Source organism: Enhydra lutris, unplaced genomic scaffold (genome assembly GCF_002288905.1).
Source record: "Enhydra lutris kenyoni isolate GAN:26980312 unplaced genomic scaffold, ASM228890v2 scaffoldscaffold16, whole genome shotgun sequence".
NCBI classification, from domain to species: Eukaryota; Metazoa; Chordata; class Mammalia; order Carnivora; family Mustelidae; genus Enhydra; species Enhydra lutris.
This window is the reverse complement of record NW_019154100.1, coordinates 33,945,038-33,959,783: the sequence shown is the minus strand read 5'-3', so window position 1 is coordinate 33,959,783 and position 14,746 is coordinate 33,945,038.

Genomic DNA, 14,746 nt, shown 5'->3' with positions numbered 1-14,746 from the left:
CCCGTATTAAACTTCGGTGTTCATTTGAGCCATCAAGCCATAAATTGGGGTGGTCACAAAAATAATCCATCCTCAAGTAGGAATGATATATGTAAATTTGCAGGTCCAGGAAGCTCAAGAAAAATGCTTGAATATGTAGCTGACTTAGACTATCTGGGATCGTCTTCAATGCATCACCACCTCTCCCTTGATCCATTCCTATGGTCATATGAGGAATTGTCTATGACCCTTTGTTGAAGGAAGGAAATACTTGGGCCTATTTTACATATGAATCTACATGATAAGTTGATTCCAGCTGGAAATTTCAGCTAATGAAGCTCCATGCTAGGGTGGCTTCAAATATAATGGAGAAGGGAAGCCTTGGAAAGGAAGTAAGAAAATCTTTAAGGAGTACATCTGGTTGTCCACTTGGCCTAGAAGGAGAGATGTCCTAAGATATGGATATCTTCTTATTAGGCAGTGTCTAAGTCTCCCAGTTGACCCAAAGCTTGGAAAAAATGAAGCTGACCACAAGAAAGTACATGAAATCAGTGGCTAAATTACCTAAAATGACTATAGAGTATAAAGATATTTGAGTCCCACGGGAATGCTCTGTAAAGGGCTTCCACTACAGAGAAGACTCAATATTCAGGTGGACAAGGTGGCCCATTCCATGAATTAAAGTGGTTCTCTTTCCTCCATTACCCCAGTGCTTGCTTGCTTGCTCACTGGGCCCATATGCAGAACTGCCGTGGGTCCATGTACAAAATGGCCAGGTGGCATAGGCAGAGGCAATTAATGGCACTTACCTTCATCCAGAGTGATAGGGATACTCCATGGATTCCCCTTCTCTGCCCACAATGCTTCTGCCAAAACCACCACCTATGGAATTAGGAAATGCTTCGTTCACTATTACATTTCTAACCCAGGAACTCACTTTATAGCCAGAAAAATCTAGTAAAGGAATCATCCTCACAGAACTTACTGATCTTACCATATAACCAGCACTCAGAAACTTCTGGCCTGATAAAATGGTAAGATGGCTCACTGCAGATTCAGCTACAACACTAGCTGGGAGATAAACGCCTTGCAAGACTTAAGTATTAGTTTTTTGTTGCCATTGTAAAAGATCACCACAAACATAATGGTTTCAACAATGCAAACTGATCATCTCAGAGTTCTAGAAGTCAGAAGTCTGACACAGGTCTCACTGGTATTACGTCTTTGGTAGGATGGCCTTTCTTTCTGCAGGCTCTGGGTCAGATCTATCCCCTTGCCTTTTTGCAGGTTTTAGAGGCTGCCTGCATTGCTTGGCTCAGTGCTCCCTTCCTCCTTATTCAAAGCTATTAAAAGAGTCCTTCTCACATATCATTACTCTGACCTTGCCTTTATTATCACATCTGCTCCTCTGATTCTCTTCCACACTCTCTTCTCCTTTTAAGGATTCTTTGGGTTACAGTGAACCCATCTGGATAATTCAGGATACTCTTCCTAATTGAGGAGCAGCTTATTAGAACTGTAATTCCATCTGTAATATTAATTCTCCTTTGCTATGTAGACTAACATATTTATAGATTAAGACCTCTCCTTTGGGTGGAGAGGTGGCATTATTCTACCTACCACAGATGCTATTGTGCAGGATGTAATACATACTCTGAGCCACAACCAATATACAGTGCTGTTTCTCAAAGGTCCACATATAGAGAAATGGAAGTAGGAGTGGTCCCTTTACACTTAATGACCTCCTTGAAGAATATTCACTTCCCAATCCCAAGACCTTCGGCTATGATTATTTAGAGACTTTGGGTTCCCAGGGGATGAAGATTCCATTAGGAGACACAGTGTTTGTACAGAATCTGCTTGTGATTCTGTGCTCCTCATGGCATTGAAACAACAGGAAAAGAAGGTGGTATGATGCTGGTTGAAGAGTCAGATCCTAATTACCAAGGCGAAGTTGGGTTGCTGCTACATAACGGGGTTATGGAGAACTCTTTAGAACTGAAATTCACTGGGACACCTCTTATTTATTCTATATATGTGTAATGGAAGACTACAGAAATTCAATAAAAGCTATAGCACTAAGACTTAAGAAACTTTAAGAGTGAAACTTTGGATCTTTCCACCAAATAAAAATCTTTGACTAGCTGAGATACAAGCTAAGGACAAAGAGAACTTGAAATGGTGGTAGAAGAAGAAAGTGATAAATTTTAACATGGCTTCCAGTTACAGAAATGAGGACTGTAGTAATCACATTTTGTTACTCTATATATTCACAACATTATAATATAATACACCATAATATAGTTGTACACACACACACACACACACACACACACACACATGCACACACACATGATTTCTTTTCCTTCCCCCCATTCCTCTATTATTTGAGTAGGGAATTTGGGGATGCTTTATTTATAAATTACCAGACCATGAGGAGCCACATCTGATCCTAAAGAGGATAACTGTATCACCTGGCAATTCCAGACCTTGAAATGGGCAGATATGGACTTTGCTATGACTATTGTAACTTTGTGTCTCCTCATCATAGGAGGGTGAGAGTCTTTATCTGTATGTATAATAGACACATAAAGTTGATATTGTTTGGGAAATAAGTATGGGTAGGAATGTGAGAATAGATTTTGAGTAGCAAAAAAGGGTGACTGAGCCAGCTGCTTGACTGTTCTCAGATCCATTCCCCATCCTTCCCTGGTCTGATTCCCAAGGGATGACTCTAGAAAACTATACTTCCAGGGTTCTGTTTCTAAAATGATTCTGGTTCGGCTAGCTCTTGGTGCAACTGGCGGACAATGAAGGCCAGTGGTGGGAGCGGAGCCACAGCATTTCTTCCAGTTTCTCTCCACTGAAGGTAGCAACTCCGGAAATAGCTGCTGCTTCTTCAGCCAAGTTGCTTTCATTGTTCTTCTAGTACCTGGCACATGACCCTGATTTCTCCAGTCACAGGGGCACTAGTAGCTTCTCAATATTGCTAATCTGAGTTGCCTGCCCCCGCCCCTTGCATTTCCTGTTTGGTTTTTTAGCTCCCCCAGTATCTGTGACTGGATCCCCATCTTAAATTGCCTCTACTGAGCTATCCAGCATGGGCTGTTTTCCTGAGGAGAGCCTGACTAAACCCTGTTTATTCTCAGCATTTCCTCTTCTTCTCACACTGCCCAGTTGCCTCAGCTGTGTGCTATGATTTGTCAAGGGCAACATGAAGACTAAACCACCCTTCATTAGATTAAATTACTATATATGGTCATTTTGCCTTTCACATCCTTATCAAAGCTGAACTGAGGAGTAAGGAAATGTGTGTCCAATAGGCTTTCTTGGTCAAGTTCTCTGAAGTTAAATGAATTCCTCATCAGCATCTCTACCTCTTCTTCTCCCTATTAAAACCTGTATAAATTGTCTATTGCTGCTTAACAAATTACCCCAAAACCTAGCATCTTAAAATAATGAACATTTATTATTTCACACTGTGCCCATAAGTAGAGAATGTGACAACCACTTACCTGGGTGGTTCTGACTCAGGATCATTCGTTGGGTTACAATCAAGCTGTTGGGAAAAAATAAGATAAAATCATTTAGAAGCCTGACTTGAGGTGGAGAATCTGCTTCCAAGTTTAGTTGTTGGTGGGAGACTTTAAGTCCTAGACCTATGGTGGGCTTCTGTATGGGGCTACTCATAACATGTCAGCTTACCTAACCCAGAGAGAGAAAAAGACAAAGAGAGAAAGAGAGAATGAGAGAGGAAAGCTTCATTATTTCATTACCTAATTTTAGAAGTGATATATACTATTGGTCACAGAGGCCAATCCTGGTCTAATATATCACAAGGATATGATATCACAAGGTGGGTTCATTGAGGGCCATATTGGAGGCTGGCTACCACAGAACATATGATCAGTCATTAAGAAAGTTCAGCATCCTTGGGGCACCAGGATGGCTCAGTCAGTTAAGTATCTGCCTTAGGCTCAGATCATGATCCCAGGGTCCTGGGATTGAGCCCTGTATCAGGTGCCCAGCTTTGTGGGAGGCCTGCTTCTCCGTCTCCCTTACCCACTCCCCCTGCTTGTGTTTCCTCTCTAGAACACACACCCTCTCTTTCTCTCTGGTAAATAAATAAATAAAATATATATTTTTTTAAAGTTCCACGTCCTTCTCTTTCGGATATTTTTAATTTTTATTTCAAGAAAGTTGAAACTAGCAGGGAAAGAAGAAAAATGGAATGTTACAGTGTCAACAAACCTATCTCAACCTTCCAAAATATCTTTTGTTAAGATTTATAATTTTCAAAGGGAAATTTTATAGTCTTTGTTCCATTTGTGCTCACAAAGGTGCCATGAACTTTACCACAATTAACCAAAGAAAGAAAAGCACCATGAAGAATGTGGGGATGACATTTCTCTCTACATTTCATAGATGAAAAAGTCTGAGTCTCACAGGCCTGCTGAGGTTACTCAGAAGGAGCCGGGAGAATTTGGTTTTCTGACTGCTAGTCTGGCAGACTCTTTATTACACTTTGCTGCTTTATCTTTGAAATGTAAACAGATTCCAAATTCATTTGGTTTTTGTTCTAAAACAACACCTTGTGAAGGACCCAAGGTGGTTATTTTTACTGATGTAAAATCACTAATGTAAAATTAGACTCGTAACCGGGCCTCATGGATTCTCTTTCCAAAGCAATAGTTAAAGTGGTTATCTCCCTTTTAAAAGGGTCAGTCTGTGTACTTAGCAAATCCACATAATTTATTCTAAGAGGTCTGAGGGGATTTTCATTTTCAGGTTTCTTTTACTCTGTAGCCTTTTAAGCTAGAAGCCTAATCATTCTGCATTACGGTGAACATCAAGTCAAGAATGGAAGGCTCTCTGTACCCACAGGCCCCAACCCTGACAGGTTACTTGTATGGATTTGGGGGTTATTGTTATTATACTTATTTGGCTTATTAAATAAGAACTTAACTATTTAAAAACATTCAAGATAGCCATTCTGAAAATCATCATTATTAACTTTCATCTACTTGATATTCTCTTTTCCTAGGAAATTCTGCTAATTTAAATAAAAATAAAACCTCCCATCAGGATCCAATGTGAAGCAACCAAAATGTAAATTAATAATAGGTTAATAGGTCCTCAAGATGCCCTGGGCTTCTCTGCACCCTTTAAATACAGGGTTTGCTTCTACCCACCTCCTCATTTCCCATTGTCCCATCTCTCCCCCCAGGAAGAAGCAGACAGTACTGACAGGCCACATGCACAGATTGAATTATAAAGCTGGCTTTGAGTCATTAGCAAGTATAAAACAGAAGAAAACAAGTAGTGCTTTTCCATTCATGTGACCCACAGTGTCACAAATGCTGTTTGAACAGTGTGTTTGACACATCGCATATCACAACGCAGGTTCCCCACTCAGTTTGGGGCCAGAGTGTTCTATTTCCACAGCTGCTCAGTCTCCATCCTTCAGGGCCTCCAGTCTGGCTGCTCCTTGCTGTCTAGGACCAGAGTTTGAGTCACATTCTATAAACCCCAAATCCCATGACTAGTAAAGTTCTCCATTCCTCTTTTCTTCTTTCACTCTAATATAATAGTAGCATGGTTTGGGAAATTTAATTCTTCAGAAGTTAGTAAAGTTGGAAATAAAACTAAAAATTCATGTTGGATGGACACTGAGGAAAGGAAAGAATGGAGGGAAGAAGGGAAGAGGTTTAAGGAAAGGGCTCAATAGGATTTTATAGAAAATTTGCGTTACTACTACATGAAGAATAGAGAAAAATCCAATCCTCGCTCTTTAAACCTATCTGAACATTAAGAGATCTGGCAGGTCATAAATGCATAACTGAAATGAGAAAATGGAAGGTGTGTGCTAACACTCTATATGCCTAAATCACTTCCTTCGTGTGAAATCAAGATGTGCTAAGCAGGGGGCACCTGGGTGGCTCAGTGGGTTAAAGCCTCTGCCTTTGGCTCAGGTCATGATTCCAGGGTCCTGGGATCGAGCCCCACATCGGGCTCTCTGCTCAGCAGGGAGCCTGCCTCCACCTCTCTCTCTGCCTGCCTCTCTGCTTACTTGTGATCTCTGTCTATCAAATAAATAAATAAAATCTTAAAAAAAAAAAAAAGATGCGCTAAGCAGCATTTGCTCTCTGGAAATTAACTAACAAATAATCCTTATGCCAAAGTAATTAGATAATTAATGATGTTTTTAAAATATAGTATTAATCCTTTGTTGAACAAAAACCCACCAAAATCCCACCTGAGCTCTGAGGCCAATTGGCTAATACCAGGCCCTCAATGAATTTGTCATTGAATCTCTGTTACATCATCTGCATCAATGGTTCTCAAAAAGAATCACAGATTTATGTATCTGCTTATTTAATATGCAGATTCCCATCGCCCTGCAAAGAAGCTTCGAATTCAACAAGTGGGGGTGGGTGAGAGAGGAGCTCCTCTCGGGTTTCTGATAAGGGATATCCATAGAAGAATGACAGAAAAATCCTCCCAGTGGAGTCTACCTGGGAACTTGTTGAAATGCAGAATCTCTGGACTGACCCAGACTTACAGGATCAGAATCTGCATTTTCAGAGCCCATAGTCTCTCATGGTTCACCTCCCCTTCCAATTTCCCTCAACTCTGTTCTCATGAGAGACTATTGACTCTGAAAAACAATCTGAGGGTTTTGAAGGGGGGGTGTTGGGGGAGCCAGGTGGTGGGTATTAAGGAGGGCACATATTGCATGGAGCACTGGGTGTGGTGCAAAAACAATGAATTCTGTTACGCTGAAAAGAAATTAAAAAAAAAAAAAAAAAGAATCTGCATTTTCCTAAGATCCCCGGGTGCTTTGTATGCAAATTAAAGCTTGAGAAGTACCACTCCAGAGTAAGGGTCAGCAGATTTTTTTTTTTTTTTCTGTAAAGGACCAACTAGTAAATATTTTAGGCTTTGTAGGCCATGTGGTCTCTGTCACAACTACTCAGGTCTGCCACTGCGCTGGAGAAGCAGCCAATAAAACAGGGGGCTGCAAATGACGGCCCAGGAGCCAAATCTAGCCAGTTACCTGTTTTTGCACAGCCTGCTAGCCAAGAATGGTCTTTACATTTTTAAGTGGTTGGGGAAAAAAAAAAATCAAAGGAAGAATAATATTTTTTGACATGTAAAAATTACATGAAATTCAAAATACAGTGTCTATAAATAAAATTTTAATCAGAACACAGCCACTTTCGTATGTTTATATATTGCCTATGCTGCTATTATGTTACAATGACAGAATTGAATAATTGTAACAGAGACCATATGGCCAACAAGCCTAAATGTTTACTATCTGGCCCTTTACAGAAGAAACGTTTGCCACCTCCAGCAATAAAACTTTATTTGTGGACACTGAAATTTGAATTCATATAGTTTTCAGGTGTCCAAAAATACTATCCTTCTTTTGATTTCTCTTCCCAACCATTCGAAAATGTGAAAGCCATCCTCAGTTCGTGGGATGTGCAAAAACAGGCAACATCTGAAACCACCTGTGTTCTGCAAAGCTTCATGTGGGAAACACAATACAGGTTTCCTGCAAAGAACAAAACCTTCTCCAGCAAAGTTTCAGAAGCTCCAGTGTGCAATGGGAATTCCATTTCTCCTTGATGAAGTCACCTCTTTCCTGGTCTCAGTTACATGGCTTGAGAGGACTTCCACTCACCCCAAACTCCAGGGGTGGACCCCTGACTTGGTTGAGCCAATCCTTTGATCATGATTTTGAGTTCAAGACAGTGATCCTAAACCAGTTCTAATAAGTGTAAAGACATTGCCTGGACTCATTTCTCTGTAGGTGCTACTGAAGGAGAGAACCCCTAATGGGTGCAAACAAGTCAAAATGTAGCCATGAGACCTGCTGATAGCCATCTTGTGACCCCAGGAGAAAGCCTGCCTAAAAATAGCACTAACAGACCCAGATGAGAAGAAATTTCCTTTGAGCCTTGAATGGCACTTCACCAGTAATTATACCTAAACTATTTAAGTGGGTAGGGTAAAAATTTCCTCTTATTGTTTAAGCCAGATTGATAAGGATTTTCCATTGTTGCAAACATAGACTCTTAATTGATGCACACATTATTTCAAACCCCTCTCCTTAAAATTTTGTTTCAAATGCTTGCATTCTATCGGGTCATATGTAACTCCGCCCCCAACCCCTCAAAAATGAGCAAATCAGTCCTATAGGTCAGTCAACCTTAAAATCCAAAGACGACTGTTATGTAACCCAGATAACAAGGAACTCCTCTGGAAGTCAAATCCTTGATGCCAAGGGCAAGACTCCCAAGTTTTCTTCCCTTCTCATCACCAAATGAAGTCATGCTGTAGAATTCAGTTTCAGCTCTTAGACAAGTTGTGTAGTCTTCATGATCATCCCTCAGCAGCCCAAGATGTGTGGGCCACGACTCAGAGAGTGTAGTTGCAGGTGTCAGGAAGCCAATGATAGATGATGAGAAGGCTTTCTACTCCTAAGGAGAGCTCCTGTCAAACAAGTCAGCATTCATTCAAAGTCAGCAACCTGGGTTCAAAGATATGGCCAATGGTATGACTTTGGGCATGTCACTTCCTGACTCAAGCTTCGGTTTTCAATTTCCTCAACCACAAATAGGGAAGAGGGGGATTTTAGTGACCTTGCTTGTCTTTTCAAACATTCTGAAACATCTTGGTCCCTGCTGTAGTAATCCAAACTAAAGACCTCACCTCCAACTCTGCCCTCTCTGTAACGTGTTTGCCTGTAGTGGGGATGGGACTTGCTGGTGGCTTTTCTTTTCCCAAGTTGCACAGAGTCAGTCATTCCAGTATTCCAGTATTCACCTTTGAAAGAAATAACAGACATATCAGAACCAGAAGCCACTTTTCTGTTTAAGAGTGTGTTGGGAAATTATTACAAAAGTTATAGGTTTCAATGTGGGACTTTTTTGATTATTCACAGATGACTTCTCAGAGGAGGTGAGAAGTTCTTGTTCCTCCTTTGCTCTGGTCAAATCTAAAGCTGGATGTGGCCAATAGGAAGACTGGAGTGCCATGAAGGGGACTAGTTGTTCAGAAGCTTCTTGGGGTGCTTGGTTCAGAAGGATTTTCATCCCCTCCGCCTCACCCTGATGGGCTTCAGGGGCCCTGAGTCCCGTCACTCTGGGTGGAGCCAAGATACACAAAAGTATTAAGTGCTTTGGATTCAGGTAGACTTTGAACCACATATTAGAAAGGATGTATTTTTTTTCAAATGTTTAAAATCAACAATAGTTCTAATAAGCTCTTATTTTGAAATACTTTTAAATAATTTGGCTTGTTGGATCATCACAAAAGCCCTGTGAAATAGTATTTATTATAAAAAAATTATGAAACTTATTTTACAATGAAATGATGTACCTAAAAGCATCTACCACAGGCTTTGATACATTGTTAGATCTCACCAAATGTTAGTTATATAATGTAACTGTTACATAATGTAAGAAGCATGGGATCATTTAATAAAAAAGTAATGGTGGCTCAAAGGAGGAGGGACTGACAAGAAGTCATTCTGACCAGTAAAGCCTTCAGATCCCTACTAGGTATTGTATCTTCTACTGCTGGGTACTTCCCTAGAAGCAGAGGACATCCTGAGGTTGGTTGGTTGGTTGGTTGGTTGGTTGGTTGGTTGGTTTTCCTCTAGACTCACTGAGCTTTCATCCTCTTTGAAGGGTTTTTGTATTTGTAGAAGAGTAGAGACTAAAAGTGCTAGGAAACAAGGACATAGGAGCCTTGGTAAAAGGTGGACAAGAATTCCAACCTATCATCGCCTGCAAGTAGTGTGATTGATAGTAAGTTACAGAACCTCTCTGTGCCTTAATATTCCTCATCTGTAAAATGGGGAGGATCAAATGAGATACTTCAGATAAGGTACTTAGGATATTGCCAGGCACATACAGGCACTTGAAATAAGTTAATCATTATCAGGAGCCATTTATTTATATGCCAGAGGAAGAAAGTCAATTCAAAAGCCGGATGAGTCTTTGGGGGAAGCAAGAGAGCTGGGGCCAGCACTGGCTGAAGCTAAGCACAGTCCTTAAGGACTGGGCTGTGTGCCCAAGCACATCCCACTTAAGAACCATTTACAAACATTCACTACTTAGAAGGTCACTTTAATAATTAGTCTTGCTTTGCTAATTACATTTTACTGATTAGAAACTACCACTGACAACACTGGGGTTGCTGCAAGTGCTAATTTTTTAGCAGCCAACCAAAAATAATAGTGACTGATTTTGCTGTTTTCTTTTTATCTTAAATGGACAGTGTCAGTAGGGCATTGTGGTGGGAATGCAACGAGGAAACTCTGGAGGCTGAAAGACACTGTCCAGTGATTCACAGTCCCTTTCCCTGGCGTTTCTAGCCTGATATTCAGCTCTGGAACCTGAGTCTGCCACCTCCCACCACCATCCCTCCCATAAATACACCTTAGGATCAGAAGACCGTTGCCTGTTTGTAGGAAGATTTAGAGGAAGGAAGGAAAGACGGAAGGAAGTCTATGGTTTGTAAAAAAAAATTTGCTAATAACAAATAACGTGTGCTTGAAGAGGCTACTCCATGGTCAGCATTCTACAGGCATCATCTCATTTATGTGCACAACACTGCAGCAGTGCAGGTGCTAGTACTTCTTCCATTTTACGGCAATGGCAAATGAGGCACGGAGAGATAAAACCGAACGTCCAAAGGCCTATCGGGTAGCCAGTGACAAAGGTGAAACGAACCCAGTCAGTCGTGAATAAAACCAGCAAGTCTGTAAGCAATTTTGGACTTCTTTGGAACATTCAAACTTGGTCTCTCTTTACCCCTCCTTTTTTTTTTTTTTTTTTTTAATTTTTAAACCCCCCCCCTCCTTTTTAATGAAACAAGCAAATGGGGGGGGGAGGAGCTTTTTAAAAAGGCAGGCACAAGTAGTCACGCACATAACACTTAAGATGTATCATCTTAGTTAATCTTGAGACAGTTAATCTTCACGACAACCTTGAGTTAAGTATCTTTTCGGACTCATTTTACAGGTGAGAGACCTAGGTTGAGGGAAGTGCCGTGATTCGCGCCAACGTCACAGAGCCAGCACGGGTGGGTCCAGCTGGGAACTGGGAAATAAAAACTGTCAGCCTGACAAGGGCTGGGTTGAGACTGGCCAAGCCGCTGCCAGACCCCGCGCCTCGGCCTTACTCTAAGCGCCCCAGAAGCCCTGCAGCTGCGGCCGGACAGGCAGCGATCTGGGGGCCCAGCCCCCACCCCGCCCTGCGCTAATGGGGGTAAAGCTCCGCCGGCGCCATCCTGCAAGCCGAGTCTGATAATAGCCCTGATTAAATGGCGGGGCAGCCAAGGGAAGGCCCCCGCCGCCGCCAGCGCCACCGTCACAGCGCCGACTAAGCGGGGACCGGCAGCGGCGGGGGCTCTAACTTGGCCGTCTGTGTCCCAGCCCCGGGAACGGCGGCGGCCGGAGCCGAGGGCGCCGTCTCTGGCCTCAAGTCCTGGCTAGGAACCGCGTGTGTGGGAGGATGGCCCGGGCGCCGGGAGCGGAGAAGCGGGACCTGGTCCCCTATTCTTAGGGACCCGACAGCGTCGCCCGGGGAGGAGTCTTGAGGAGCTAGAGTCCACGTCTAGAGTCCCCAAGCGGTGAAACTAAGCAGAACGGGGCGCACTGCGCGGTTGTCCCCAGTCGTCTGGTCTGCCTTCGTCCGCCTTGATCTGCCTTGGCCTCTCCTAGGTGGGAGGTCTGGGACTGAGACCGCTGCGAAGGCTGGGGTGGGCTGGAGGAAGAAAACCAGCAGCTCCCACACTCGAGAAGCCAGAGTGAGCCTCGCTAGCCCCTTCGCTAGATGCGCCTCGGCGCTGCTCGGTTGCGGAAAGTACCCGCTTCCTGCCATCGCATCACCCTACCTGGGATCGCTGCGCCCGGTGCGCTCAGCCAGCGCCTGGCACTGGGCGAACCTCCTTCTTCGCAGATAGGGAAACTAAGTCTCAGAGCAATCCAGATAGCCCAGATCACATTGCAGGCAAATGACAAAACTGGCTTCGAACCTCCAAAACTTGGCAGTCTGCCTCCAAAAGTTGGGGGTATGCAGGCGGTAAACCTGTACAGACTCCTGCCAAGCAGTGCGTGATCTCCCCGCCTGCCCCGCCTCCGTCTCTACCCCAGCCACCCGCTCCCCGCCACCTCGCCGCCAACTCTGCAGTCTGCACAACCTACAGATTGCTCGGTAATTACCCCCAGAAAAAGAAAATTACAAAGGTCGCCTGGTCCCGCGGTCCACGTGCGACACCGAAAGACCTTTACTTGGCCTGCCTTCCGTTTCACGCACTTTGAGGGTGGACGGTGGGTATGCCAGTCACATCAGCCCGCATTTTAGGGCACAAAGTTGCGGTCGCAGGGCGGTGAACAAAGACATGCACGTGTTTCCGGGGCCTGCGGCTGCTATTTACAAACAGGCCAAGAAAATTGAGCCCTCCCCTCCGAACTGCCTCAGCTTCCAGAACAGGAAACCAACCAAGTTAGTGACAGAATTCGATATGGGGCGGAGGTGAAGTTTGAGGAGCAACCGGGTCACACAGTCCGGGGTCACCTCCTGTGCCACCATGTGTCCTTGAACGAGTGAACTAGTCTTCCCAGACTCATTTTCTGCAACTTCAAAATGCACAAAATAATGCTACCCGACTGCTATTATCAACCTTATGTGTTTCTTGGGAAGCCTAGCGCAATGCCTGGCACGTACTAAGTACACAATAGAAGCTCTTTATAACGCACTGAAAAACTAGCTTCCAGGACTTGAAATGTATGCAAAATGCCTTCAAACTAGGTGAGTTAATGGGGAAAAAATACAACGGAGAGGCCTACTGTGGGCCTCCAGGCTTTCTAGCACAGACTTTCACAGCACGGAGACTGTGTGTCTTAGCATCTGCAGGGAAGCTTTCCTCCTGGCTTTTCCACCATAGAACTGAGACCCAGAACCTCTACAGCCCCCACAGATAAAGCTGTTTCTTACATTTTTTTGAGTGCAGGGTGGAAATCAGGGCTCTTGAACACACTTCTTGATCAGATTTAATTTGTATCAACCCTAAATTGAAATGAAGGCTTTTTCCAAGTTCCAGAGATGGCCAGTAGTAATGCTTATGAAGTCCCTTGCCCTCACAACAGTGTTACACCATTTATTCTTCACAACAAACTCTGGATATAGATGTTTCCATCAGTAACCACACTTCACAGAGGTGGAAAAGGAGTCCGCACAGCTTGCTCCAAACCAGTGTTTCTGATGCCAGACCTCAACACTTTTCTTCTGCCAGGATTTTTATTAAAGTTGTTTATTCTGCTTTATTTTATTAACGTTAAGCCATTATGCCTCTTCATTCTAAGAGTTCCGTGTTGAGGAGAATGTAATATATACTCTTCATGTTGGTGCTTTTTTATACATCTCTAGCTGGGCTTTGAAGCCTGGAGGGGCAGGGATGGTATGCAAATTGTCCAATGCTAATCTCACCCCACCAAGCCAGTGCCTGGTCCAGAAAGAATGAATGCTCACAAACAGATTGGATTAGCTATCTTTGCTCCTTGTTTCCTCCAGTCTTTATCACAATTTCTATTTCTATAGTGGTTTTTATAGGCTTATTATTGGTGTCTCCCACCAGACTGTGAGTTGCATGAGTCAGGAATATTAGGGTTCTGATTACTGGTCATCGCAGCCGAGAGTAAGTACCAGGTAATATTGGATGACTGAACAAATATTCTGCATTCCTTATCTTGTGTTAGATGCATACATCTTTGCTCGCTTGTAGATTATATGTTTCAAGTCTTCTGGTGCATGTTCACATGGAAATAGGAGCCCAGATCTTACTGGGTGTATTTTGCCTTTCACAAGGAATAAGAAGTTTCAGTCGATGGTTTCTGGGGTGACTTGCTGTGGGAGCTGGCGGCAGAGACCTTGGAAGACTATTTCCTGCCCATGTCTTCCCTCACGCTGGTCTCCCAAACCTCCTGACAAAGGCACAAATAGTCACCGAACAGCGAGTTCTGGTTCCTGTAGAGGGAAGGCAGGACGTGTCCTGGGAATCACCAGAGGGTTCAAGGAGCAGTTGTTTGTTGGAAGGCTGGATCATCTGAAATGTGGCAAATGCTTTAAGTTTAATTAGGTGACATCTTCAAAACTGATGCTACTTCGTGATCGTGAGAGGAAGGGCGCTGGCAAACAGCGGTCGCTCTTCTGCTAAACTTGTCTCATTTAGTTTTGAGTTCGTCTTCAAACACCTAAGAAACTGAAACTCAGGAAGCTCACTGGGACACCTGCCACCGGGCCAACAGGACCTTCATCCTGAAGCAGGTGCTGTCCTCTATCCTGCTTTCCTCCTCCTAGTGGGAGATCCCACTAAATCAGTCCAGAGTGCACCATAATGGCAGGAGCCATGCTTTCCAAGCTAGGGATTTGCCTTGGAATCCCCCTTCTACCGCTTAAATCAGTGTAATTTGAAGCAGATTCTTCACCTTCTTGACAGGGCTGGGAGTGAAAGCCCCAAATTCAAGGGTCAACAGAAACCTCAGTAATCGATAATTCATATTTCAACGCAGCAATTTAAGAAATCAAAATTCATGCAAAGTTCATTATGTGCAAAATATCTTAGCTTTATATAAAGACAGGGTCTGTCAGCAGCCGGGCCGTTTGGGTTCGGAAGACCGCGACCTCCCAGGAGGAGCATTGGCGGAGGAAGGCGGGACCACTCACAGAGGAGGAGAAAGGAGGGTGGG